Source organism: Halichoerus grypus, chromosome 4 (genome assembly GCF_964656455.1).
Source record: "Halichoerus grypus chromosome 4, mHalGry1.hap1.1, whole genome shotgun sequence".
Taxonomy (NCBI): Eukaryota; Metazoa; Chordata; class Mammalia; order Carnivora; family Phocidae; genus Halichoerus; species Halichoerus grypus.
The window spans coordinates 151015171-151042942 of NC_135715.1; the positions used below are offsets into that span (position 1 = coordinate 151015171).

Genomic DNA, 27772 nt, shown 5'->3' on the forward strand with positions numbered 1-27772 from the left:
TTATCTCTGTGTTAAGGGTTTCACTGATGTCTTCCACTCTTTTCTCAAGCCCAGTATCTTTATGATCATTACTTTAAATTCTCTATCAGGCATGTTACTTATATCCATTTTGCCTTGGTCTCTTGCAGTGGTTTGGTTCTGTTCTTTCATTTGGGAGATATTTATCTTTCTCTCATTTTGTCTGACTTTCTTCATCTGTTTCTCTGTGTTAAGAAAGTCAGCTACTTCTCTTACTTTTAATGATAATAGCCTTATGAAGAAGAGGTCCTGATGGTGCAGGAAAACTCTAAATTTAACTCCCTACTGGTTTTCCCTACAGCCTGAACTTTTTCTGAATTGTGTACTATATTTAGATTTAGGAAGATATAATTAGATCAAATATTAGATTTTTAAAGCATATGAATACGGTAAACCATCAATGCCAAAAATACACAAGCCAAAAACCATGGCAAATCCAAAATTAGTAAAATAGATGTTATAAATCTCTCTGAAAGTGATGTCCATTGACTGTTACTGACAAAGCATTTGTATTTTACATGATAAATTTTTGTTTATCAAGAATCTTGGAGGTTCTATCAAGCAATAAAATTATGAACAACAGGATAGAAAGATGAATACTTTCTTTATTAATGAGTGGATGTAGCTCACCTTCAGCACAGGCTAAGACTCTAAAGAATGAGTGGGATTCTTTTGGTTACTAGTGGCAGGAAAACTGACCCCATCTGGCCTAAAAGGAAATTTATTGTCTTGTCTAACTAGAAAGCCCAAGTGTAAGTCCCAAGGCTTCAAGTATAGCTGGATTCAACCAAAACAATCCATTAGTGCTCCAACCATTCATTCTGCTTTCTGCGTGGCTTCAGTATCAGGTTTCACACAGTAGTGCTCCAGTCCTTCTAGCCTCTTAGGTTCAAGATGAAAAAACAGAGCAAGTTCGCTTTCCCAAGAACTCAAAGTTACTGACTTGAGTCTCGTTCTCATCCCTGAACCAATCATTGTGGCTAAGGGAACATGATGCACTGACTAGCTTAAGCCTAAGGAGTATGTTTCACCTCTAAGGACAGAGGCGTAGCCTTGCTCAAGCACGTGGACTGAAGAGAGGGAGAGTGAGGAAAGAATAAAACTTAATATGAAAATTGGGATCTGTTGCTGGAAGATGGAATGGATGGGATTCTGGAATACAAGTCACACATGCCTATTTTATGAGGAATCTCAATTGTGGCCATGGAGATATAGTTTTGCTGGCTCTGTTAGTACCAATTAAAAAATGGTCCTACATCAAAGGTGATGATAAAAATGTATAGTGAATCCACTATTTATAAGGCAGGTGTGCCACTGGATCATCAGTTTCCATGGCTGTACAATGACAATTATACCACTTACAACTCATTTTTTTGGTGAGGATTAATAAGCCAATGCATGTGAAAACATAGGTGGTTAATAAAGGTCATTTGTCTTCCCATTTTCCTTTGACTCAAATTTTCCTTTCTTAGGTTTGGAGTTATTCAAAATAGGAAGTATGCCTGACTCATTTTTTTAAATCTCCAGAACCTAAGACAGTAGCTTAGTATAGTAAAAACTTAATGTGTGCTGAAAAACTAAATAGGTGTATTAGTTAGATTATAGGATAGGCTACTGTAACAGAGACCACGCTATATAATGGATCAAACAAGATAGATGTTTATTTTTCTCTCATAGAGCAGTCTGGAGTTTTGCGCAGTTTTTGGTAGGAAGGCAACTCTCCCATAGATCATGCAGCCTTCTATCTTATTCCACCTTTCCCTTGTTTTCTTTGTGGGCAAGGTTGAAGCATGCTGACCATCATCACAACTGTGGTCCAGCCCACGGGAAGTGGGAAGAAGATATAATGGGCAAATAGCTTACTTTTAAGAATGTGATACAAATATTGTACACATCTCTTCTACTCACATCCTCTCAGACATTAGTCATGTGGCTACAATGAGCTACAAAGAATGTTGAGGAAGATAGCTTCTAGCAAGGCAGTCATAAGTCAGCTATGGAGTATCCATTATGAAAAAAGATGAGGAGATAGGAGATCAATGTGTGGTCTCTGTCACATGCAGCCACGTGAAGGTCAGAGACACTGGAGCAGTGGGTACCAGTTTTCTCACAATGTCACTGGCAATGAAAAAGCAAAGGAAATGCTACTTGGAAAGAACTGTGGGTCATAGTTTCAGAGTGTTAGATGTAAATGTGCCTCTCTGTGTTAAGGCTAAAGATGGAAGTTAAACTAATGGAATTTTATGCTTAGCAAATTGACTAAGTATAATCTTTTTTTTAAAGATTTTTATTTTTATTTATTTATTTGAGAGAGAGAGAGACAGAAAGAGGAACAGAGAGCATGAGCAGGGGGGAGGGGGGTGGGGAGAAGGAGAAGCAGGCTCCCTGCTGAGCAAGGAGCCCAATGTGGGGCTTGATCCCAGGACCCTGGGATCATGACCTGAGCTGAAGGCAGACACAACCGACTGAGCCATGCAGGTGCCTCAACTAAGTATAATCTTAAATGAATTCTAGAAAGCACTTATTTCTTTTAACTCAGCTCACCTAAGTTTATTAGGTTGGAAGTATAAACTTAGAATTTATTTATTGTTAAAGGGTTACTTTTCTAAGAATGATTCACCCTCATTTGATCATTTCTTCATATGAAAGTTCTAAGGAATGTAGGAAGCATTATTTGAGCTAAGAATTATATTTTCAACTAAAGATATATAAAAGAATCTTAATTACAGTCTGTTCCATGTTGAAGAGAGCTGCCCTAAATCAAATATGACATATTTAGGCAATTAGATGTCCCAGAAAATCTGGGGCAGTCTAATTTTAGATATCTGGTGTTGTTACCAATCCTATAAAACATTTTTGAGCATGTATCACCAATATATGTGTATTTATTGATATATCTATGTACTAATATATATGTATGAACTGACATGTTGTGCACATTATAAAACATACAACAAAAAAGAAAAAATTTTAAAAGATTTTATGTATGTATGTATATATTTTATTTATTTATTTTTTTTTAAGATTTTATTTATTTATTTATTTGAGAGAGAGAGAGAATGAGATAGAGTATGAGAGGGGGGAGGGTCAGAGGGAGAAACAGACTCCCCGCTGAGCAGGGAGCCTGATGCGGGACTCGATCCTGGGACTCCAGGATCATGACCTGAGCCAAAGGCAGTTGCTTAACCAACTGAGCCACCCAGGCGCCCTGTATGTATATATTTTAGACAGAGGGAGGGAGAGAGAGAGAGAGCACTTGAGCAGGGGGAGGGGCAAAGGGAAAGGGAAAGAATCTCAAGCAGACTTTGCACTGAACATGGAGCCTGATGTGGGGCTCAATCTCATGACCCTGAGATCACAACCAGAGCCAAAACCAAGAGTCGGACATTTAACCGACTGAGCCACCCAGGGACCCCCCAAAAAGAAATTTTTAAAGGATGAGCTAAACTAATTGCAAATAGAAGTTTTAATACTCATTTCTTACATCCTCTTAGGGCTCATGCACACATAACATGAAAATCATTGCCTAGTCAATAATAGAGGCTAGACTAGAACCCAGGTCTCCTGACTTACAGTTAAGTGGTCTTTCCTCTTAACTGCATTGCCTTTCATCTTTTTAATGTTCCATGTAACTAAAGTTTTGTTCTAGACAAGATGGAGTAGGTGCATCTCATTTTATACCTCCTGCTAATAACAATAACAATACCAAAAAATCCTGAATGAAATATATAAGTCATTTACCAGAAGATCAGAAAAGTGGAAAAAGTGAATTAGCTAGACATCTTGAGACTTGAGGAATGGCCTGGTAGTGAGTTTCCTGGGCTCTTTTCTTGCTCTCAATATATCCAGGTCTGTATGCTAAAAATATTTGTAACCTTGAAACAACAGGGGGCAGAGACAAAAAAGCAAACAACAACAACAGAAAAACAAACAAAAACAGCAATGACCACAAAAATAAGAAAATCTTATTTCTCTAGCCAAAAGACTGGGAAAGGAGAAGCCCAATAGAACAGGAACTTCTTACCTATACGTGGTAGGCAGAATTCTAAGATGTACCCCCAAGTTTCCTACCATTGAGTAGATGCCCTGACCTGGAACTGTGAATTTGATGGACATGACCTCTGTGGTTAGGCTATGTTATATGGCATGGTGGACATTAAGATAAGGAGATTATCCAGGTGATCCTGGCCTAATCGCATGAGCCCTTTAAAAGTTAAGAGTTTTCTTTGCCTGGTAGTAGAAGGGGAAGTCAGAGAAATTCAGAGCATGAGAAACATTTGACATGAGGGTGGTTTCCTGTTGCTAAGATGGAGGAATCCACATGGCAAAGATCTGAGAATGGCCTCTAGGAGCTGAATGTGGCCCCTGCTGACAGGTAGCAAGACTCGGGGATCTTAGCCTTAACAACTGAAAGGAAATGAACTCTGCCAGCAATGTGAAAGAGGTGGAAGTGGATCTTTCCCTAGTTGAAGCTCCAGGTGGGGATGTGGCTGGACCACATCTTGATTTTAGCCTTATGAGACATCGAGCTATGGGATTCTTAACTAAGGAAACCATGAGATAATAAATTTTTGTTGTTTTAAACCAATAAGTTATTGTTAATTTCCTTGATCTTGAGATAAAACTTATGAAAAAGCCATGTACTCCCTCATCCCTATGGTGCTCCAGTAGTGGGGCTGGTTGGCAGAACTTTAACTAACTTCTACCATGTATTAGTTTCCTACTGCTGTTATAAAAAATTACCAAAAATTAGTGGCTTAAAACAATGCAAATTTATTATCTTACAGTTCCAGAGATCAGAAAGCCAAAGTGGGTCTTACTGGGCTAAAATCAAGGTGTCCATAGAACAGCCTTCTTTCTGGAAGCCTTTCTGGAGGCTTTGGGGAGAATCAATTTCCTTGCCTTTCCAGCTTTTAGAGGCTGCCTGCATGCCTTGGCTCATGGCCCCTTCCTCTATCTTTAAAGCACATCACTCCAACCTCTACTTCTGTGATCACATCTCCCCTCTTTTTTTGATCCTTTTGCCTTCTTTTTATAAAGACACTTGTGATTACATTGGGCCCACCTTGAAATCCGAGCTAATCTTCCCATATCAAGATCCTTAACTTAATCATATTTGCAAAGTCTCTTTTACCATGTAAGGTAACATATTCATAGGTTCTAAGGATTAGGATGTAGACAATTTGTGTGTGTGTGTGTATCATTGTTCTGTCACCACAACTCCCTACAGAGTAACACTCTAGAGGCTTTATAAACCAAATTGACATTTGAATCATAGCCCACAAAAGTGGGCTAGGCCATACATTCTGAACATAAATAGGTTAAGTACATGCTCAATTAGGATATCTTTTTTTTAGAGGAGAGAAAGAGTGAATGGGGTGGGGGAGGGGCAGAGGGTGAGGGAGAGAGAGAATCCCAAGTGAGCTCCACGCCCAGTGCAGAGGCCAACATGGGGCTTGATCCCACAACCCTGAGATCACAACCTGAGCTGAAATCAAGAGTTAGACACCTAACTGCCTGAACCACTCAGGCTCCCCTCAGTTAGGATATCTAAATAGGAATCAGACTCTTATGATATCCAACTGTCCAGGATATAGTACAAAACTGCTCACCATATTAGGCAAATTTCAACTCCAGTAAGAAAATATAATCAACAGATGTCAACATCAAGATGATGAAGACGTTGGAATTATCAGACAAGGATTTTAAAGCAGCTATTATAAAAACATTCTAATAAGCAATTGCAAATACTCGAGTCAAATGAAGAAGAAACAAAAAATCTTAGCAAATTTTATAGAAGATATAAAGATAAACCAAATGGAAATTTTAGAATTTAAAAACATAATAACTGAACTAAAAAATTCATTAGATGGGTGTTTTAATTGAACCTAGGATTTAATTTCTAAAAGTGACTAAATGATAACACTGACAGGTCAGTGCCATTGAAAGAAGAGTTTAAGAGGTATGCTGCCATGCAAGTCTACATGAAGAAGTACTAGAGTCAGTCAGGAGGCAGGAGGAGTGAGAGGAAAGCACAGGCACAAGCCTTTATTTGGAAACCAATAGAAGGAACGGGTGAGGCAGAGTAGTCAAGTTTGAACAAGTTTAGGATTGAATAGTTTGAGTAATTTCAGCAGGCTCTGAGCTATGGTGGTGATCTTTAGTTGTTCAATATCTGGCCCCGTGTGATTTAGAGCAGGGGAAATATTGGCTTGGTGTGTGAAAGTTGGATAAAGGAGGTGGTTGGGGTAGAGCTCTGGATTGGTAGGTTTGCATATAAAAAGCATGTGGTAGACAGAGTCATTTACTACCTCCAGGAATTAGTTAGCTCTGGGAGGGGCACTTTTTCCCTAGCCAGCAAGGCTCCCAAGATGTGAAAGCATCATAAATATAGAAAATAAAAACATAATTAAAATAATGAGTTCAATAGCAAAATTGGCAGGCCAGAAAATTCAGTGAACTTGAAGATAGAGCAGTAGAAATTATCAATATGAACGACAGATGAAAAAGGGATTTTTAAAAAAATGAATGGATCCCCTGGGACCTGTGGGATAATAACAGAAGATTTAACATTCATGTTATCAAAGTTTCAGAAGAAAAAGAACACACAGCTGAAAAATACTTGAAGAAATAATGGCTCAAACTTCTCAAATTTGGTGAGAGACATAAACCTACAGATTCAAGAAACTGAATGTACCCCCAAACAGAATAAACTTTTAAAAAATTCACACCCAGACATGTCACAATTAAATCTCTGAAAAGGGAAGATGAAGGAAGATGAAGAAAAACTTTCGAAAGCTGCCAGAGCCAGAGAGAAGCCATGCATTACCGATTGGGGAGCAATGAGTCAAATGATAACAGATTTATCCTCAGAAACTTGAAGGACAGAAGAAAGAGGCAAACATTTTCCAAGTCCTGAAAGAAAATCACTGTCAACCCAGAATTCTTTTTTTTTTAAAGATTTTATTTATTTATGATAGAGCGTAAGCACAAGCAGGGGGAGGGGAAGAGGGAGAAGCAGACTCCCTGCTGAGCAGGGAGCCCAACACAGGCCTAGAAGGAAGATGCTTAACGGACTGAGCCACCCAGGCGCCCCCCGGTATTCTTTATCCAGCAAAAAATATCCTTCAAGGGCGCCTGGGTGGCTCAGATGGGTTAAGCGTCTGCCTTCAGCTCAGGTCATGATCCCAGGGTCCTGGGATCCCGCATCGGGCTCCCTGCTCAGCGGGGAGCCTGCTTCTCCCTCTCCCACTCCCCCTGCTTGGGCTCCCTCTCTCTCTGTGTCAAATAAATAAATAAATAAATAAATAAATAAATAAAATCTTAAAAAAATATATCCTTCAAGAAATAAGGTGAAGAAACATTAAGAGGATTTATCACCAGCAGACTTGCTCTAAAAGAATGGCTAAAAAAGGAGCGCCTGGGTGGCTCAGTCGTTAAGCGACTGCCTTCGGCTCACGTCATGATCCCAGTGTCCTGAGATCGAGCCCTGCATCGGGCTCCCTGCTCTGCGGGAAGCCTGCTTCTCCCTCTCCCCTCCCCCTGCTTGTGTTCCCTCTCTCACTCTGTCTCTCTCTGTCAAATAAATAAATAAAATCTTTAAAAAAACAAAAAAAAGAATGGCTAAAAAAGCTATTCAGATAGAAAGGAAATGACAATGAAAGGACTCTTGGAACATGATGAATGAAAAAAAGAGTAGTGGATTTATGTAGATTGCATACTATAAAACATTCCTGAAGTGACAAAATTGTAGTGGTGGAGAATAGATCAATGGTTGCAAGGGTTAGGGCCAGGAAAAGGTGTGATTATTAAAGTATAACACGAAGAAGTTTCTTTCTGATCATATGGTGATAGAACAGTTTTGGATTCTGCTTGTGGTAATGGTCATAGGAATCCATACATGTGATAAGATTTCAAATTTTACCCTTAAAAAGAGTGTATATAAAGAAAGACTGGTGAAATCCAAATAAAATCTGTACCTGAATGAACAGCATTGTACCACTGTGAATTTCCCGGTTTTGACATTTTACTATGGTTATAGGAAATATTATCAATGGGGCAAGACTGGGTACACAGAAACTCTCTGTAATATTTTTTTACAATTTCTTGTCTTAACCAATTTCAAAATAAAATATTATAATAAAAAATAGGACCTATTTTAGTTTTTTTTTAAATTTAATAATTGAGAAAGGTAGGATAAGAGCAGGTGAATTCAGGATTTGGAGAAAATCAGCTGAATTGGCAATTGGTGTAGGATAGATTTTGGTTGGTTCAGTGAGATCATTCTTTGCACACATCTCCACCAATCTATACACACACATGCATATGCACACTCACAGACACACACAAACACAATTATACTCACCTAGGTTTCAATATTTCCCTATTATCCTTCTACCATTCTCTTTCCAGCCACCTATCTTAGATTTTTTCTGTGCTTAGCATTAGAAAAGATCTCTCAGGAGATCATCCCTCCTCCCATTGGTGGTTTGACCCATTTAACTCCTCTCTGCACCCACTTCTGCTTCATCTCCTAACCATTTTTGAAACCCTTATAGTTCTTGTTATCATAAAACTCTAGCCCCTATCTCTAAGAATTATCTGCCAGCAGCCTAATAACATTGCAGCATTTACTGAGCCTTATTAGATATGATGGAGTGAGAGGGCACAGGCCTGACTCAGAGGCCTGTCAGACCCTAGAGGTGCAACAGTCTTACCATCACATTCCTGAGGCCCATATGTCCTCTGGAGGGTAGAGGTTGGAGGAGAACTGTTCCATACAAGTCTGATGAAACCATGGCAAGTGGGTAGGAAGTTGGAGGAGAGGAAGGGAGTGGTGAGAAGTTAGCTTATTTAGGAGAATGCTATCCAGCTCAAATCCTTTGATGATCATTCAGGCTAGGACTGAGAAAGGAGAAGGGAAGTCAAGAGAACAGAAGGAACAGAAAATTTCTGATAGCCAAAGACTCTATTCCCATCTTGTTCTGAGGCTCAAGGGAAAGGAAGGGTCAAGATGGTAGACCCAGTTCTGAGGCCACTGGGAGAGGGAATAGAGAGCTCAGTTATTGTGGATGACTTTGTGGATCCAGTCTGTATAGTGGGAAACCCTGGTGTAGTAGCCAATATCACCTCTCAGAATACATCCTGCTGACCAAGATAGGATCCCATGGAGCTGATTCTGGCACAGGACTGGGGCAGCGGCTAATTCCTGTTAGGAAAAGGACAGATGGGTCAGGCAGGATAGCCAAAACAAAGATGACCTAGTAGCTAGAGCCAAGTCCCTATCTGAGGGGTCCAGAATAGAAAGACTTAGGTGATAAGGACTGGGAGAAATGTCTGGTGGACATCTTGGGCCCATCCCAGCACTCATTCTAGGCCACATCAGAGTTAGCCATGAAGAAATAAGAACACTCTGAGATGTATCTGCCCTGGCATCTAAGTTCATTCATTATTGAAAAGACACATTCTTTCCTGGATCCCATTTACCTTTATCTCTTCTTGAATGTAGAGACAGGAAATTAGATTGGCTGAGGGAGATATGGGGACCCCAAAACAGTGTCCTAGACCAAACTCAAATGGGGCAGAGGGAAAAGAGTTACCTTACATGTGTGTGTGTTCTCCAGAGATGATCCTGCACAGAACATGTTCTCTGTGATTTTAACAGGAATTTGTCCTACAGGAGACTCTTGGCAGTCATCATTAGAGAACCAAAAGACAGTCTGGTTTAGCTGGATATCAGGCTCTGTGTCTATGAACATGAGCGTGCGCGCACACACACGCACACACACACACACAGAAAGAGAGAAAGAGAGAAAAGGCTTTGTTTCTCTTTGATCCTTAACATGATCATCTCCCTTTCTTCTCCCCTTCTCTCCCTCTTTTCTGTTATTAACCTCTCCATCATTCAGTGAAAGAAAAAGCCAAAATGAAAAGGAACCAGAGAAGAAGGAAACATAATGAAATGAGAAAACCATGATCTGTTGTAAACTGCATACCTTGGGCTTGTGTGTGCATGCTTTTTTTTTGTGAATGCTTGTCTCTAAGTTTCTAATGAATAAGTCACACTTAGCATCACCAGTGGGATTACTGGCCAACCCCTTCCTTACCCAGACACATTTTTGCCCTCACCTGGGGGATGAATGAGTCAAGAACACTGGACTCCAGAGACCTCCAGCCATAAACAGTCATGTTACCAGCTTGGGCCTCAATTTCCAAATAAATAAAACTAGAGGTTAAGATATTATAAGTTCTTAGGTTTCTTCCAATTCTCATGACCTATAATAAAAATTACATGATAATCCTCTTTGAGTAGATACTTAAGGAGCACTAAGGGTCTGTCTTGAGGGCCACTCACTGGAATTCTTCCATTCCCAGCCCCAGCCAGAGACTGTGCACTTTTCCCCTCTTCTGTCATCTGTGGTATTGGGCAGAACCACCAGCTTCACCTGATCGTTGAGCTTTTGGGGATGATTCACCTTGATAAGCATGAGGTCATGCTCAGCAGAATCCCGGATAAAATCTGGGTGTTGGACAGTAAGCATAGGTCTTAAGTTTCCAATCTTGTTTTGGAAACTTTCTTTTGAAGCAGCAATGTTTATCTCAAGAAATCTGGAACAGGCCATGAAGGATTAGATATTATTCTATTGTTCACCTTGTATCCTTTCTCCCCCAACTTGCTTTGTGACTTTGTATGAATTCCTTCCATAACTTGCCAAGACCTCCATTTCCTTGTCTGGCAAATGAGCAATTTCTACTGCACTTCTATAACTCTTTGATCTGTACCACATTGTATATAGGCTTTTCTTCCCTATTGATTCATCCCTTAGTCCTCAGCTTCCCCAGTTCCTTCTGTCTACATCATCCCACCCAAAAATCTAGCTCATAACCACCTAGATCTATTTTCTGCCTCCTTCCAATCACTTCTCAGGCTTGAGAGCTCCTGGGCAAGTTTCTTCAGGGCTGAGCCTCAGTACCCCCTTAGCAATCTCAGTGACTAAGGGGGACTACCTCTCCCTCTAGGACTCCCATTACTCACGGCAAGAAGCAGTGGGCTGCAGTGAGAACCCACTGTTTGTGGATCAGGGTCCCCAAACAAGACTCATATTCTGAGTTCAGGAAAACCAAAAAGGTTGGTACAGTTTTGATGTCCATCTGATTGAACTGCTGGGCTAATTTTACTTGTATTGGTGTTGGTTTTACAGTTATTGTTGTTACTACTGTCAGATAGGGGAAAGGAAGACAGAATTTTAGAGACAGGCAGATATTCCAGAAGATAGGAGTCTGAAACACTTTATGTGGAAGTGCTTTGAAATGGTCAATGTGTTATTGACATTTGAGGTGTTACTGAACAATTTCACGGTCCTTCTGTTAATTTCCCCTTAGACTTCCCTCTGTATTTGTATCCTCCTTCTTTTTACTCCTCTTCTCCTTCCTTCAGCTTGATATTTCTTTTCCTTAAGCTTCCTTGCTAGCTATATAGCAAAATCACATTCTTTTGACAACACCCACTATCCATTATGCCAAGTCTTATTATCTCAGTCTGAATCTTCTCTTGCACCCATGAAGCCAGAGGAAAATCAGTGGGCTCTAGATATCTCTGAGTGGGCTAGGAAACTTCCAATCACCAGGATCCCAAATTCTTATCTTTCTAACTAATGTACTCTCCACCCATCTTAGCTAGACCCATTTCCTACACTTTCTTCCAATATGAACTTTTCAAAGTTTTAAGCCAAAATAGGAACCTGCACTCACCAGTCACTGTCAGAACACTGAAGACTAGAAAGAGATGTTTCATGTCTGTGATCTCCATGCCCTCTTGCAGTAAGAAGACCTGGGAAGGGAGTGAACTACTAACAAGCCTGATCGCCTAGAAGCTTTGCAAAGGGAGAAATATCAAGGTGGGGTGGGGATATTCAAGGGAGCAAAGTGCTCTAAACCAAGGGAGGATGGCATCAAAGGGAAGAAGGACAGCCAGACCTTATTTCTCTAGAGTGTCTGCCCTCCCATTGTAGTCTGGGAAATTTTTCTAAGGTGAAATGCCTGACCATAGAGGGATATCCTGTAAGCCAAGAGCTTTATCAGCAAAGATAAATCTCAACTGGCCAGTTGTGTCTGCCTTATTCCACTGTCTCCAGTAATACTTCAGTTGCCGGTTCCCTTACATTTACTCACCTGTCTTCACTTACTGTGGCTGATCTTCACCACTCTGTGTGACATTTACTAGCTCTCAAGTTCAAAATAAACTCCCTCCTCTGTGAGCTACACACCTCACCTAACAAATTGAGCCTTTCCCCATGTCACACTGACTCTTGCCCTAATGTCACACTGGCTCCACCCCATGGCATCCTTTCATGTCACAGTCCCCATACCATGTCATCTTCCCTCTAACCCCCAGATACCACTGACCTCTCCCTGAAACTTTGCAGAGCCACGTAGAGACAGAAAGGGCTCAGCATGGAGTTCACTCAGAATGGAGTCAAAGAGATAACAAGTAGAATGTATCAGTTGGCTTTTGCTGGCAAATTTCCTCAAAACTTAGTGGTTTAAAATGGTAGTCAATTATTTGGTCATAATTCTGTAGGTTGCCCATTTGGGATGGTCTCAGCAGGGCTCATTGATGCATCTGAGATCAGCTGGCAGTCAATGGTCCCACAAACATGTCCAGTGTTTGGCTTGTTGTCAGCTAGAGTGATGAGGATAACTAGGCCATGTGTCTATCATCATCCAACAGGCTAGTCCAAGATCATTTATATGATGGTAGTTGCAAAGTTCCCAAGATCAGAAAAATGGTAAATCCCAATGCCCAAATCTTCAAGCCTTTACTTATGTCATATTTGTTAATGTCCCATTGGCCAAATCAAGTTGCATGGCCAACTCAGATTCACAGGTAGAAAAGAGTCCACTACCTGATGGGAGAATGTGTAAAATCATATTATAAGGGCACAGATAGAAGAAGGGGCATAGTTTTTGGCCTTTTTTTCTTGCCATTTTATTGTGTAAATTTTCAAACATAGAAAAAATTTAAAAACACTGTACTGTGAATACTGCCATGCCCACCACCTCTTTTCTTCAATTAACACTTTGCTATATTTGTGTTATTACATAGCTATCAATCTATAGTTGTGATTTCGTTACAATCTACCACACAGAGGCAACCAGCTTAATCTCCTACAATCTGGCTTCCTCTCCCACCTCTCTGATAGCAACTCCTTTTCTCACAGCTGCCACCCTCACCATATAGCCCCTGAGTTGTTGTGATAGCTTTCAAACTGGCCTTCTTTGACAAGCTATCTCTTTCTCTATCCAATTTTGCCAGATTGATTTTTTTTTTTTTAATTTGTTGTGCTCTTGCTTAAAAGCTTGCAGTTGTTCCTAGTGCCCATTACTTCATGTCTAAACTCCTCTGCTTAGCTGCCAAGGCCCTCAATAATCTGGTACTAACATGTGACTCTGTAGGAATATGACATAATGGGCAGAGTCAGAGTTCCTGGGCAATCTCAAAAGCAGCCTGTGTCCTTGAAAGATCTGTTGGTGAACTTCTTATCTCTCTCTGACCAACTCTAGTCCCTGTGTGTCCTAACGACTTTTAAAATTCGCTGTAATCTTTGGCTTTTAGCCCTCTTAGCTTGGCCCCACCTGGACATCTCCCATCAGCACCCCATAGGCACCAATTTCTGCTCTGACCTGGATATCTTCTCTTTGGATCCTTGTCAAAAATCCCATGACTTTCATTCTTCTACGGTCATCTGTTTCCCTACTGGTGAGAAAGGACTGGCTTCTCCCTCTGTCATTTGTCAAACAGTGGCCTGTTTTGAATATATTCTTCTGATTGGCTGTGAGTCCTTGGCTTGTGTGAACCTTCCTGGGTTCACACAAGAAAGGATTCCCATCCAACCTCTGATTTGACTATACCTCTCACTATACTGAGGAGTAAGACCTTTCTCTGCTCGCTATCTGTGCTAATTCTTGTCTGGCACCCACTGAGCTCCACTTGTTCAGACTGGGTTTTAAGAGCCCCTCAGATTCCATTTGTGTCCACTGTCCCTCCCACCAAACTATTCCCTGGTGCATTATTTTTCTCTTTTCTCTACTATAGAATTTTCACTCTGGGTCAGCTAGTTTCTTTGGTATTCTTCACATAGACCATTTCTCTACATGCTTCCTTTCATTCTTTGGCTTACTGTATAGACATAATTGGGGGCATCTACCCTACCTCACCCCTTATCAGGGAGTCTGCTCCTGCCCATAACCCTTGCTAAATGACTCAAGCTTGGATGTCAAAGGGCCAGAATCTGGATCCTCAGAGACACTTCCTGGATCAATGTAGCTCTACTTCAATGCCCAAACCCAGTTCTGCCTGACCTGGGTGTGACACCTCCACATTCATAGCTCATCCTATCAGACACCCACATGCTTCTGGATGGTCTCAGACTTAAGAAGCTCCATTTACTTGGTTCATGACCTTGACTTAAGAGCAGGATTTGTATCTGACTCAACTCTGTGTCTCCAGATCCTAAAATAACACCTAGCACTGCATAGTAGATTTTTTTTAAAAAAGATTTTATTTATTTATTTGTCAGAAAGAGAGCACAAGTAGGGGCAGAGGGAGAAGCAGGCTCCCCACTGAGCAGGGAGCCTGATGTGGGGACTCCATCCCAGGACCCTGGGATCATGACCTGAGCCAAAGGCAGATGCTTAATTGACTGAGCCACCCAGGCGTCCCTGCATAGCAGGTTTTATACACACACACTCATGCATACACATACATTTTTTGGATGAATGAGTGAATACCATCTATCTCCTGACTTAAAACTCCCAACAACCTGCCACACTGATCTGACCTCCAGATAATGTAAGCTCCCTGGCTTGCCTCAGGTCACTTCCTTGTGAGTTAATGGGAATAGCATTTCAAGATTATGGTCTTTGATTCCAAGGATCATGTATTAGACATCACTGGCATGAGATTTAATCTTTTCCTTTTTTTTAAAAGCTTAATTGAAATATAATGACATACAATAAATTGCACATATTTAAAATGTACAATTTGGTAAATTAATGAGCATATTCCCAAAAGATTCCTTATGCCCCTTTGTAATTCCTCCTCTTTCCCTCCAACCTACCACCCTATCACTAGGCAGCCACTAATCTCTTTCTATCATTATAGATTAATTTGTATTTTCTAGAATATTAAATAAATAGAGTCATTACAGTAAGTTTTCTTTTTTGGTCTGGCTACTTTCACTCAGCATAATTAATTTGGATTCATACATATTGTTGTGTGACCCTGGAGTTCATTTATTTTCACTGCTGAGTAGTATTCTATTGTATTGATATACCAAAATTTTTGTTTATCTATTGATGGATATTTGGGCTGTTTGCAGTTTGGGATTATACAAATAGAGCTTCTGTGAATGCTTTATATATGTGGGTCTTTATGTAGGTGCATATGTGTATATATGTCTTTATGTAAACATATGCTTCCTTTTCTCTTGGGTAAATAACTAAAGATGAAATGGCTGGATCCTATATAGTAAGTGTACGTTTAACTTTTAAAGAAACTGCCAAATTGTTTTCCAAAGTATTTTACATTCTTGGGGCCCCTGGGTGGCACAGTTGGTTGAGCTTCCAACTCTTGGTTTTGGCTCAAGTCATGATCTCAGGGTTGTGACATCCAGCCCCTCATTGGGCTCCGAGCTCAGCAAGGAGTCTGCTAAAATTTCTCTCTCCCTCTCCCTCTGCCCTTCCCCACTCTCTCTCTCTCTAAAGTGAATAAATAAATCTTTTCTTTTTTTCTTACATTCTCACCAGAAGTGTAAGAGTTCCAGTTCCTCTATATCTTCACCAATACTTGGTGTGCTCAGTCTTTCAGAAACTTTTTAAATTTGACATATAGTTGACATATAACATTGTATTAATTTTAGGTGTGCAGTGTGTTCAGTCTTTTTCATGTCAGCTATTCTCCTAACTGTGAAATAGTGTTTCAGTTTGGTTTTAATTTGCATTTCTCTATGATTAATGATGTTGAATATCTTTTCATGTGTGTATTTGCCATCCATATATCTTCTTTGATAAAGTGTCTGTTCAAGTCTTTTGCCCATTTTTAAATTGAGTTGTTTCATTCTTTATAATTGAGATGGGAAGGGCTTTTAATATATTCTGAAAGGAGTTCTGCAATACTTCCTGTAGCTGGAGGAATGGACTTCTAGACCTGCTTGCTCCCTATTTTTGAATCTTTCTCCTTCCAAACCCCTGACTAAGCAGCTACACTATTCATCATTTGAGTCTTATATTTTTATTTCAGGCTACTTTTCTTTCCACACAATGTAGATGACCAGATATACCACCAAAGCTCTTCCCATCATTGTGTCTTCTAGGGCCATCTTTGGATGGGGATTATAATATAGTGGTTAATTTCTGGCTTCACCACATACCAAGCTAATCCATTTGTGTATCAAGACATGTTTTTTTTTTTCTTTTCCATGAGCTGATCATAAGGGAACTTGCCTGCCCCCCCCCCCAAAAAAACCCACAAATGTAAGCTGAGAGAGAAGCAATGGTGCCATAGTGGTGGATCTACACATGCACCTTACTTGTCCTTTGATGTACCACTTCTTCTTCTTCTTCTTTTTTTTTTAAGATTTTATTTATTTATTTGACAGAGAGAGACAATGAGAGAGGGAACACAAGCAGGGGGAGTGGGAGAGGGAGAAGCAGGCTTCCTGTTGAGCAAGGAGCACGATGCAGGGCTTGATCCCAGGACCCTGGGACCACGACCTGAGCTGAAGGCAGACGCTTAACGACTGAGCCACCCAGGCGCCCCTGATGTACCACTTCTATCTCACTATGGACTTCTGTTGAGCTCACATGACCTTATGACTTAGTGGATCTGACAGACACACCTTGTAACAAACAGTTCTGGCTGCATAGCCACTGAATGTCCCAAGATCAGGTGTTCTGTCTCTACCAGGGCCTAGTAGCACATCAGGAACTATATTTTGAATGGTGTTTGCTGTAGATGGTATAACATTGTTCCAGAACTCTAACATCTACATCATGATTCTCTTACTAGGGCTTGCTGGGAACTCCATAAAATGTCTTTTCCCATCACAGATACCTCTAACAGCATAGGTCTGCCAGGCAGTATGGCTAAGGTCTCTCATGAGGTTATAGGCAAGATGCTCTCCAGGGCCACAGTCATCTGAAGGCTTGACTGAGGCTCATTCACATGGCTTTTGGCAGAAGGCCTCAGTTCCTTTTCACATAAATCTCTCTGAAAGGGCTGCTTCAGTGTCCTTATCATATGGTACCCAACCTCCCTCACAGTAAGATCCGAGAGAGCAAGGAATGAAGTTGTAATGTTTTAAAAGTCACATATCATCACTTCTGCAATATTCTATTTGTTAGAAGTAAGTAACTAAGGCCAGCCCACACTCAAGGGGACAGGAATTAAGCTCTGTCTTTTGAAGGAGGAAATATCAAATAATTTGTGGGCATACTTAAGAACAACCACATATGGTATCTTCAATATTGTGATGATATGCAGAATGTCTAGGCAGTCTAGGTTCCTTTGGGTTATATTATGACAGAGAGCAAAAGAATTAACTGGTCAAGACTGTAAATGTTTGTGTCATTCACATACTTCTGTTCCCTTCCCTTGATAGGAATAGAAATGAATGCATTTGCTAATCAATGTAAGGTACCTGAGGCCATATTAATCTGTTCCAACAGAGATACTACATCTGGCATAGCAACTGCAATCACAGCAACTGTTTGGTTGACTTTATTATTTCCCAGGATCAGACATTTTTGTAAGGGCCAGACTGGTGAATTAAATGGGGATAAATGAGGGCCATCACCCTGTATTCTTTAGGTCTTAAATGGTAGCACTAAACTCTGCCATTTCCCCCAGGACATGATACTGTTTTTAATTTACTATCATGTGAAGGGGCAAATCAATTTTAGATATTTCACTTTGTCTTCCCCACTAATACAGCTTTTATCCCACAGTACAAGAGATCAGTGTGGAGATTCCGCCAGTTACCAAGTATATCCATTCCAATTACACATTGGGGTACCAGAGAAATTACTCTTTCTTACTTTAGTTTTCTCCATAGCATTTATCACCATCTCTTAATAGTACTTATTAAGTACAACTTAATATACTTAATTCATTTTAATATACTTACTATATTTATTCATTTTATTATCTGTCTCCCCAGTGAATCTAATTTCCATAAGGACAGGCATTTTTTTCTTTTTTTTGAAACTGATATATTTCCAATGCCTACAAATTGCCTTACACATCCCAGAAATATAGCTCTAGCACATAGCAGGCATTCAGTAAATACTTGTTCAGTGAAAGAATAAATAGTGCCTGACTCTCAACATGAGTTCATTATTGTTATTGTTATAATTGCCCTAAGATTTTCCCATCTCTCCCAGCAAGTATGAATTCAAGTGTGAAACATTCACTCTGGAACAAATTAGGGAAAGGTTTCTATAAGAGGATCAGAGATGACTGATGGCACCTCAAGTGTCCCATGGAACAGTATATGTGTTGGTGTTTGTCTGAGAGATGGAAGGCAGACCATGAGGGGAACCACTCCAGGGTCCTTGGCACTTTCCATCCTCTCTCCTCCCCTAATGTGAATTGAAGTACATATATTTAATCTCTCACATTTTTTTAGTGGTAATTATTGTTTTTTTTTAGCCTCGTAAAATGGAATTTCTTGTTTTTAAAGCATTGAGCAATAAAATACTTAAATACTTTCAGGCTTTCTCTTTAAAAATTGAAAGATATGGCTATTGCCATATTTACTGGTGCTTAAAAGTGAATCCTCATTTCAAAGGAGGCATGTGCTTTTCTATTTTATCACAGTCCTCACCACTCTTCATTGCCTTTTTCACATGAAGGCTAAGTGACAGTTATCAGTCACCAATGTATGAATCAGACCATTTTTTTCTTAAAGTGAAGAAAAAGTGATATTGTTTATATAACCAAGTCCATACAAAAACTGGGAAGAACACAATGTAAACAGAGAGAAATACACATTTCAAGAAAAATGGGAATAGGGTTTTGGGGAGGTAAGAGAGAACAAAGATCATTCCTAAGCATTTAATATGTAATATGCAAACAAAGTATGACTATATACATAGAGTGCAGTTCAAGATATAAGGACCTGAGTTTGAAACCCTTCCTCTAATCCAATAAAGAGGAATACATAGTATATTTTACCTACTGTATAATTTGCAAGGTACTTTTTTTTTTTTAAATCTGTAGTTCACATTATCATGCATGGCAATTTTAGTGTTTTTTTTTTTCATATTGACATCTTACCCCCAAGATATATAATGTGCTACTTCAACTCCCAAGTTTTTCCCTTTAGAAATGGAAATAAAGACTCATTTCTAATTCATATGCTTCATCACTGTTGCTTCCTTATTTACATAAAAGTTTTGTAATTCTAGCTGAAGAACAATTTAATTAAAATCTTAACTAAGGACCCTCATTCTCTTCAATTTCAGTATGGGGAAGGGTAATTTATTCTTCCAGTTACTTTTAGTTGATGGTTTTAGGATCCAATAACTGCAATTACAACAGTGAAAGTAAAATTGCATATTGTAATTTGAATTCTGGGGTGTCCTTAGCTAGCAAATACACATGATGACTAAAAAAGGTAACTACATCAGGGATAATCATCTGGATGTTTCTTAAAAGGTCAAAGACAAATCCATCACCAACCCAGCATTAAACTAAGCTTAAATGGTAGGGTAGTGGTGCATATTTGTCAAAATCTCATAAGGAAACAAGAGTATTCTCATATTTATCTTAATATGTCTCTCTCCCTCTACCACCTTTCCCATCTTCATTCAAGCCAGTTATAAAAATAAGGCTGTTATTGAGCCCAATATTCACTGATAGCCAAGCAGGAAGCTTTTGGGTGTGAACCAGACTGGGGATGACTCACTGAAAGCCAAATGTTTGTATGGAAAGCTCCCCCTAAAATGGCACAAAAGCAAATATTTATAAACATGTTAAAAAAGCATTTTGGAACTCTTGGGAGGAGGGGTTAAAATATCGCCACCCATTCCTAATTACACCATTTTGATAAAACATTGCTTTGCTACCATTGTGCTGACCCAGGCTGTAAGCCTTTCAGAAACAAGGTTGCTATAATTGGTAGGACTGTCCTGACTCGCAGTATTTATTTTGAAATATGATTCTATTTTGATAACTTCAGCCCAATCTGTATTTTGAATGCATCAAAAATTCATGTGCTACTTGTGAAAGTTTTAAGTTTCCTATAGATATGTCTCAATTGCAATCTATACAGAGTTCATAAGAAAAGAGTGGTTACAAATGGAAATTTGTTTCTTTCTGAGCAAACTTTGACCTCAAATGGTATAAGCATATATTTAAATTCTGTACCTTAATGTTGTCTATTGTTTTATTTTTTTATTATTTATTTATTTATAAATATTTTATTTATTTATTTGACAGAGAGAGACACAGCGAGAGAGGGAACACAAGCAGGGGGAGTGGGAGAGGGAGAAGCAGGCTTCTCGCTGAGCAGGGAGCCCGATGTGGGACTCGATCCCAGGACCCTGGGACCACGACCTGAGCCGAAGGCAGATGCTTAACTACTGAGCCATCCAGGCGCCCCTTGTCTATTGTTTTAAACACCTTTCTCTACCCCTCAAGCAAATAAGAAATGGTTGTTTTCATTCTGACAGATATTTTTGGCACACATCAGGTTCCTGCTTAGACTTATAAAGCCTTTGCTTGAGACCTTAGAGCCCATGACTGAGACTATTCAGGGTCTATGGGAAGTCAGCTCCTGTTAGAAGCTACCTCTGAAGATGAGGTGATGATGGTGGTGGAAGTTTGGTGTTTTTTCCATCTGGTCCAGATTTGAAAAGGAACCAGGGGGACAGGAAGTGGTCAGGCCAAGAGGCCAGCCTTCCTGCTAAACCAAGGTGCCTACCCTTTTTGTGTGACCCCCTACAAGAGTTCTTAGGTTTGTTGGCTTATTTATTTTATTTTATTTTATTTTATTTTATTTTAAAATATGGAACACCTCACAAATTTGTGTGTCATCCTTGCTTAGGGTCCATGCTAATCTTTCCTGTTATCATTTCAATTTTAGTATATGTGCTGCCAAAGGGTGCACTTGTTGGCATATTTTAAAAAGGACATTGAGCTACCAGGCATCGATGATTGAGCTCATTGAACTAAGCAGTGGTACTCTTTTGGAATTTTGTCTTATATCCAAAAAACCAATGAGAAGTGGTTAGACTAGTGGCTATAAAGAGATATGAATACAGAGGCTAGTATCAAGGAGAGATAATATCATCTTTGATCTCCATATTTGGGACTGGTGTTATCTTCTTCTGTAGCAAAAACATCCTGACCAGATTAGTGTATAGGGACTGAGTTATAGATATAGCCCTGCTTCCTTTAGCCAAGATCATGAGAAAACGGGTTCTCTAGATAAGTGAATTTCCTAGATTTCTGGAGTTTCCCCCAGTAAGTACCAAAATTAAAAAAAAAAAAAAAATTAACTACAGAAAATGGAAGGACCTCTGTGGAGTATGATTGAAGGGGTAGGGTCAGTTAAGTGAAAGTTTTTAGTTCTCCCCTTATGCTCTTCTATAAAGAATAAATTTTTTTAATTTTTATTTATTTATTTATTTATTTTAAAGATTTTATTTTATTTTGACAGAGAGAGACCCAGCGAGAGAGGGAGCACAAGAAGGGGGAGTGGGAGAGGGAGAAGCAGGCTTTCCGAGGAGCAGGGAGCCCGATGCGGGGCTCAATCCCAGGACCCTGGGATCATGACCTGAGCCGAAGGCAGACGCTTAATGACTGAGCCACCCAGGCGCCCCTATAAAGAATAAATTTTAAAATAAAATTAATACATATTATTTTATTATTTTTAAAAATTTACTTGGAACTATTTTCACACAAATAAATGGGTTATGTATTTCTGACCTCTCAAACAGAGCCAAACTGAGTTTTCTTTTGAGGATTATCATCATTATAAAACTCAATTCTTCTCTGTACCACAAAGCAATGATACCCTCAAGTAGTCCTGGAGTGTACTGAATGGTTTATTCTCACACTAAATGTCTTCAGACTTTTAATTTATTTCTCACAAATTTTTTTGCTGTCTGTTTTGCTGTGAGATTGTCAGCTGTCATTTCATCCTGACAGAATTCCACCTACCTTTGGCAGCCTCTCTTCTGAATCTGTTGCTTTAATTTGATGCTCCCTAACTGGCTGACTGGTTGGTAAGTCACATAAACAAACTTGTTAATAGTCCATGTAAAATTAAATTAAATGAGCATAGAGTGTATGCCCAAGGGTCACTCCTATGAGCAATGTACCCTTTAAAGTTTTAGTACATTTATTTGGAGATTTCAGTCTTATCCTTTCTATTTGGATTATAGCTGTGATTCAGATACTAGATGACACTGGATAAAAGAGTTATATATAAGTGAAATGATGTCCTGCTGTCATGTAATGAAATGAGTTGCATCCTTTTTTTTCCCTTGTGAAATTGCTTAATAACAGTCCAGGTAGATTGCATGTGATATTAAATTGTAGTTATTCTCATTCTTTAGGCTAATTGAAATGATAGCCCTAAACATGTTGCCAGTTCTAGAATAATATTTAAATTAGAAATAATTGCCAGCATTTGGATAAGAATTCATTTATAGTAAATGTTTTCAAATGTGATAAATGCATATTTGGCCTTTGTCCTTGGTTCCTGACACAGAGCTTCTACCCTTAGAATTTCCTGAAAGAGTGTAGGGGGATCTTTTGTCATTCATAAGACTCTTTCAACCACAGCAGAGTTGTATATGTTAATGGGACGACTCTTGGTGGGCTCCTAGGTAGCTTTAGGATGGGGGCTGGTTGCCAGAGGAGCCAACCTTGTTAGTGTTTTAGAACTTCCAGCCCCATCCTGCTGACATCCAGGGAAGGGAGAGAAGCTGGAGATTGACTTAATCACCAATGGACAATAATCTACCCAATCATGCCTATGTAAGGCAACCTCCATAAAAACCACTGAATGATTGGGTTCAGAGAGCTTCCTGCTGGGTAAACATATAGAGGTGTTGAGAAGGTGATATGCCCGAAGAGGGCATGCAAGCTTTTTGCCCCCACCCCACCTTATATTTTGCCCAAGCAGGCTTTTGGCTGTTCCTGAATTGTATCCTTTGTAATAAACCAGTAAATAGCAAGTAAACTGTTTCTGAGTTCTGTGAGCCATTCTAACAAATTATGGAACCTGAGAAGGGGGTCATGGGAACCCCTAATTTATAGCCTGTCCATCAGAAATATGGTTGGCCTGGGATTTGTGATTAGTGTCTGAAGTGGGGGCAGTTTTGTGGGAATGAGCCTTAACATGTCTACTAACTCTTGTAGTTAGTGCCAGAATTGAATTGTAGGACACACAGTAGGTACCTGGAGAGTTGGAAAATTGGCTGGTGTAAGGAAAAAAACCTACACATTTGATGTCAAAAGTGTTTTTGAGTGAAAAACTGCTCACCAGGCTTTTATGATCTCAAATGCTTGAATATGTGTCCGGTTTGCCAAATCCATATAAAAAAAAACATACATGTAGGCTCTCGTCTACTGGGTAGATCAGACAAGACTCAGCTGACTCACAGATACATGGAAATAGATCAAACAAGTAGCATGTGTTTGAAAGGAACATTTTAGTTAGACAGGGAGTGGGGATTTTTTGACAATTGTTCTGAATGTGAGTCAGAGTGTGGGTTTGCGTGGGTGAGTGTGTGGGTGGATACATCTGTGGGTGTCAGAAAGAGACAGCCAGAGATAGATGGCTGTAGTTTTGTAGCTAGTAAAATGACTATAATAGTAAAGTAAATTTAAAGATACAGACCTTCATGGAGCCTTTAAAATAGTTTTAGCTAAACAATGTCAACAGAAGGTTTATTTAAAATACCAATCGCTTCCCACAAAGAGTTTAAATTACCTTACACAGCAACAGGCAATTTTCATTTACCACTTACTTGAAATTTGGTAATTATCACAAGTGAAATCTTATACTCCTGGTAGCCAAAACTTTTTAAAAATGGGAAAATTGAAATAAATTGGCTGAATTGCTTATCTAGAAAATGACCTTTGGCTGTTCATAGCATAAGGCATGACAGCAAATAAGTTGCAAAGGAAAAAGAAGCTAAAATGGGTAATAGGATAACAAAAATTTTATCTATAGCTATAACAAGATGATTTCTGATATAGTTAACTACATGCAATAATTGGGCAATACAAAAGTATGAAAAGATAGGGAATTGGTGTTATAATTGGTTGCCTGGTTTTATCTGGGAGAGTAATGATGCCAGTGAAGTGGAGTCTACGCACAGAGACTCCATTTAACAAATTCAGATTCTGTTTTTGGCAATTCCATTATTATATCTGTGGATCCTGCTAAGTGTGAAGTTATGGGCAAGTCCAGAGCCCATAAAGCTATTTGGAATATCACTTGAAACTAAATAAAGCAAATAATTCCAGAATGAAAGAGCAACTCACATATTTGAGCCTCTATGATGTGCTTCCTCGCTGAAATTAACAACCCTGCATCTGCCCTCCAGGAGTTCAGCCCTTGAATTAAACAGTTAAAGAAGCTGATAAGCATTGTTTGTGTTAGGTGCTATTACAATACAGGTCAATGGAGGAAACAATTATTAATTCTTCGTTCACTAACAGTGATTTTCTTTCCAAAATAGATATACATTTTTCTAATTATAAAAATAATACAAGTTCATTATAAGAGAATTCAGATATGATAGAAAAGTATCATTCATTGATTTAAGAGAATTCATTTAAAGCTATTAAACACTAAAGGAGCAAAGGGTCTGTGCTTCATTTTATATTCTCTCCTTGTAAACTAACTTCTCCACTCCTTGCCATGTATCACTTTTCATTATTAACTGGTGGAAAATAAGTGATACAATGTACTTCCTAGCAGGGCAAGAAACCCGACTCATTCTTTCTCTTTACCACCTTTATGTCTATACGCCATTATTGGTTCTCACATAGTGTAAGTGTAATTTAAATTTATTTCATAAGCTACTTGGGGGCTAGAAAAATCCAAAAAACTACATCTGCCTCTTATTCATGTTGGTAAGATCACTCCTGCACTCCCAATAAGGGAACTCTTACTTCTCTGCATTCTAAAGTCCTATTTGTTATCTCACCTTTTCCTTCATAGCTGGGAAGTCAGATCTCATGTAACGAGTCTGAGGATGATTAATGGTGGCTTTGAGCTGCTGATGTGGAGGGTGCAAGATACAGAGAATTGTGTGAACCTTGCTTTGGGACAAGATAGGTTTATGTTGCAGTTATCCAATTAATCTGAAACCCCAGTGCTTAACACAAGAAAGGTTTAATTCTTGCTTGTGCCGCATATGCATTACAGATGGGGAGGCAGTCTTAAGCAAGGATGAGGATGATGGAGGCTCTGCCATCTTGTGGCTGCACCAGCTCCCGGGTCACTGCCCCAGGGAAATAGAGACAAGAGAATCTCAGGTGGGCTTTTCACTACTCCCACCCAGAAGAAATACCTGGGGCTTCTGCTCACATTTCATTGGCCACATGGTCTTCCTAACTTCAAAGGAGCTAGGAATTTGGGGAATAGATGGAATGATTGGTTAAAACGGTCTCTCTCTTAAACCTAAGTGTGCATTTCTGACCACAGGCTGACATCATCCAAAATCAAAGAAGTGATATTAATTATTTACTTATGTCAATTTTCTACTCCATTAGCATGAATATTTGAGTGTGAGATGTATGTAGAGAAGAATACACCTTACACATGAGGACAGTTTTCTATATGTAATTACTGTATACGTAATAGCTTATTATTTTCCACAATAGGTATCCAAAAAGGAGGACGATATTGTGAAAGAGAAAATACTACCAAGCCCTCATTTTTTACCACTAATTCCAATGTGGGTTGACTAAAAGCAGCAACATGCCTGGATTTGTCAGGCTAGACTACTTTCTGTAACAATTAGTTAACCTCTGGTCTTTAGAATTCTGGGTAATTTTTTCTTTTGTTTATCTGAATTTTATAGTTTTTCTATAATCTCCGTGGCTTAAGAAAACAGAATTTTCTGTTTAAGAAAACAGAATTTATTAATTGCATACGTTAACAATTTAGTGTGGGGATTTGACAAATGGGCCTTCTGTGAGGTGATTTAGGGACCTGGGTTCCTCCTTCCTGAGACTTTGCCATCCTCCAAGGTTTCCAAAGCCTCTCCATCAAGCAGAAAAAGGAAGAGAACCATGAAGAGGATGGGGACCAGGCTTCACAGAATATTATCATTCCCACCCACATTGTGTTAGCCAGAAATCACGATCAAACTTAGCCTCAGGGAGCCTGGGATATGTAGTCTGGCTGTGTGCATAGAAAGGAAAGAAATCAGTTTGGTGAGTATCTACTACAATGTCCCTCACATGACCTAAATAAATAAATAAGGAGAAGAAAAACTAAGGAATCTGATTAGAGTTGGAGCTGTCTGGGAGAAAGAACAGTATTTCTCTTGCTTTATCCTTATTTCCTTCATTTATAGCTCTATGTTGCTTCTCCACAAGTTCTTCATTTTATTTTTTTAAACCAGTTTTTAAGAATTTTAATATTCTGCTTTGTTGAGAGTGTACAGAAATGAACATGACACTCCGCTGGTTGGAATGTAAGCTGATAATCTTACTGAAGGGAAATTTATCTATATGAATCAAAAACCTAAAAAAAGGGTATAGTTAACAATTCTATTTCTAGAATTTTATCCAGGGGAAATAAACAGGTAATATAAACAGATGCATGTACAAGTATATTTAGCATAGTATTGCTAATAATACTTTTATGTATTAAAAGTATTGCGAAATACTTTTATGACCTAAGTGTCCAGCAATTGAAGGTAAATTAATGCTACTTCTAATAAAATATCATGTGGCCATGAATGACCATAAATGTCTGTATAGTGAGATCAAACAATGTTCCTTATACATTCTATAAAAATATGTTTACAAATCTCTATGTCTGGAATATTTCCATTTTGATTTTTTTAAAAATGATTATATATAACACACAATATATATCAAATCAAAATCAAAATGGAAATATGCTAGACATAGGTTTATAAACTGATATATATGTAAAATTTTTGCTTATCTGTGTTTTTTAATTTTCTGACATTAACAAGTGATATTTTTCTAAAAAAGAAATTTAGTTTTTATTTTATTTATTTTATTTATATTTTAAAAGATTTTATTTATTTATTTGAGGAGAGCGCCATGCAGGAGCAGGGGGAGGGGAAGAGGGAGAAGGAGAAGCAGATTCTCTGTTGAGCAGGGAGCCCTCTGCAGGGCTGATCCCAGGATCCCGGGATCATGACCTGAGCCAAAGGCAGACACTTAACCGACTGAGTCATCCAGGCACCCCTAGTTTTTATTTTGAAGCAAAAAACGAAAACCCCTACATTTAAAACAGAAACAGAGTTTTAATCCATACACATCTCAAAGAAAAAAAAACAAAACAAAATACCAACTGATTACCCAGACTGGCTCTATCTTCCAGGCCTCCATGCCTGAGCACCTGGAGCAGTCCTAGCCTTCAGGGTGGGGGCAGGTGGGTGGGATGGGGGTTGGGGAACCAAGATCTTGGGAGGCCCTTGTCTCAGTGCCTGGCTTAGACAAACTGTGGAGTCCATGCATAGCTGC

The 27772-nt window shown here is 39.2% G+C and overlaps 1 long non-coding RNA gene and 1 other non-coding gene across 14 annotated transcripts in view; both read right to left on the reverse strand.

The window, feature by feature from the left end:
• LOC144381642 (uncharacterized) overlaps positions 1-27772 on the reverse strand; it is a 201364-nt gene that overhangs the window by 60668 nt on the left and 112924 nt on the right. For 2 of the 13 annotated variants that reach the window (XR_013447296.1, XR_013447288.1), the window contains one exon: positions 24586-24652. The exons of the other annotated variants lie outside the window; for them this stretch is intronic. This is a non-coding gene — a long non-coding RNA (uncharacterized LOC144381642). Of the gene's footprint in view, positions 1-24585; positions 24653-27772 lie in introns of those variants that run through there. 13 annotated transcript variants of the gene reach the window in all.
• On the reverse strand, positions 21081-21188 carry LOC118554057 (U6 spliceosomal RNA). The gene has a single exon (XR_004926348.1). It is a non-coding gene; the product is annotated as a U6 spliceosomal RNA (small nuclear RNA).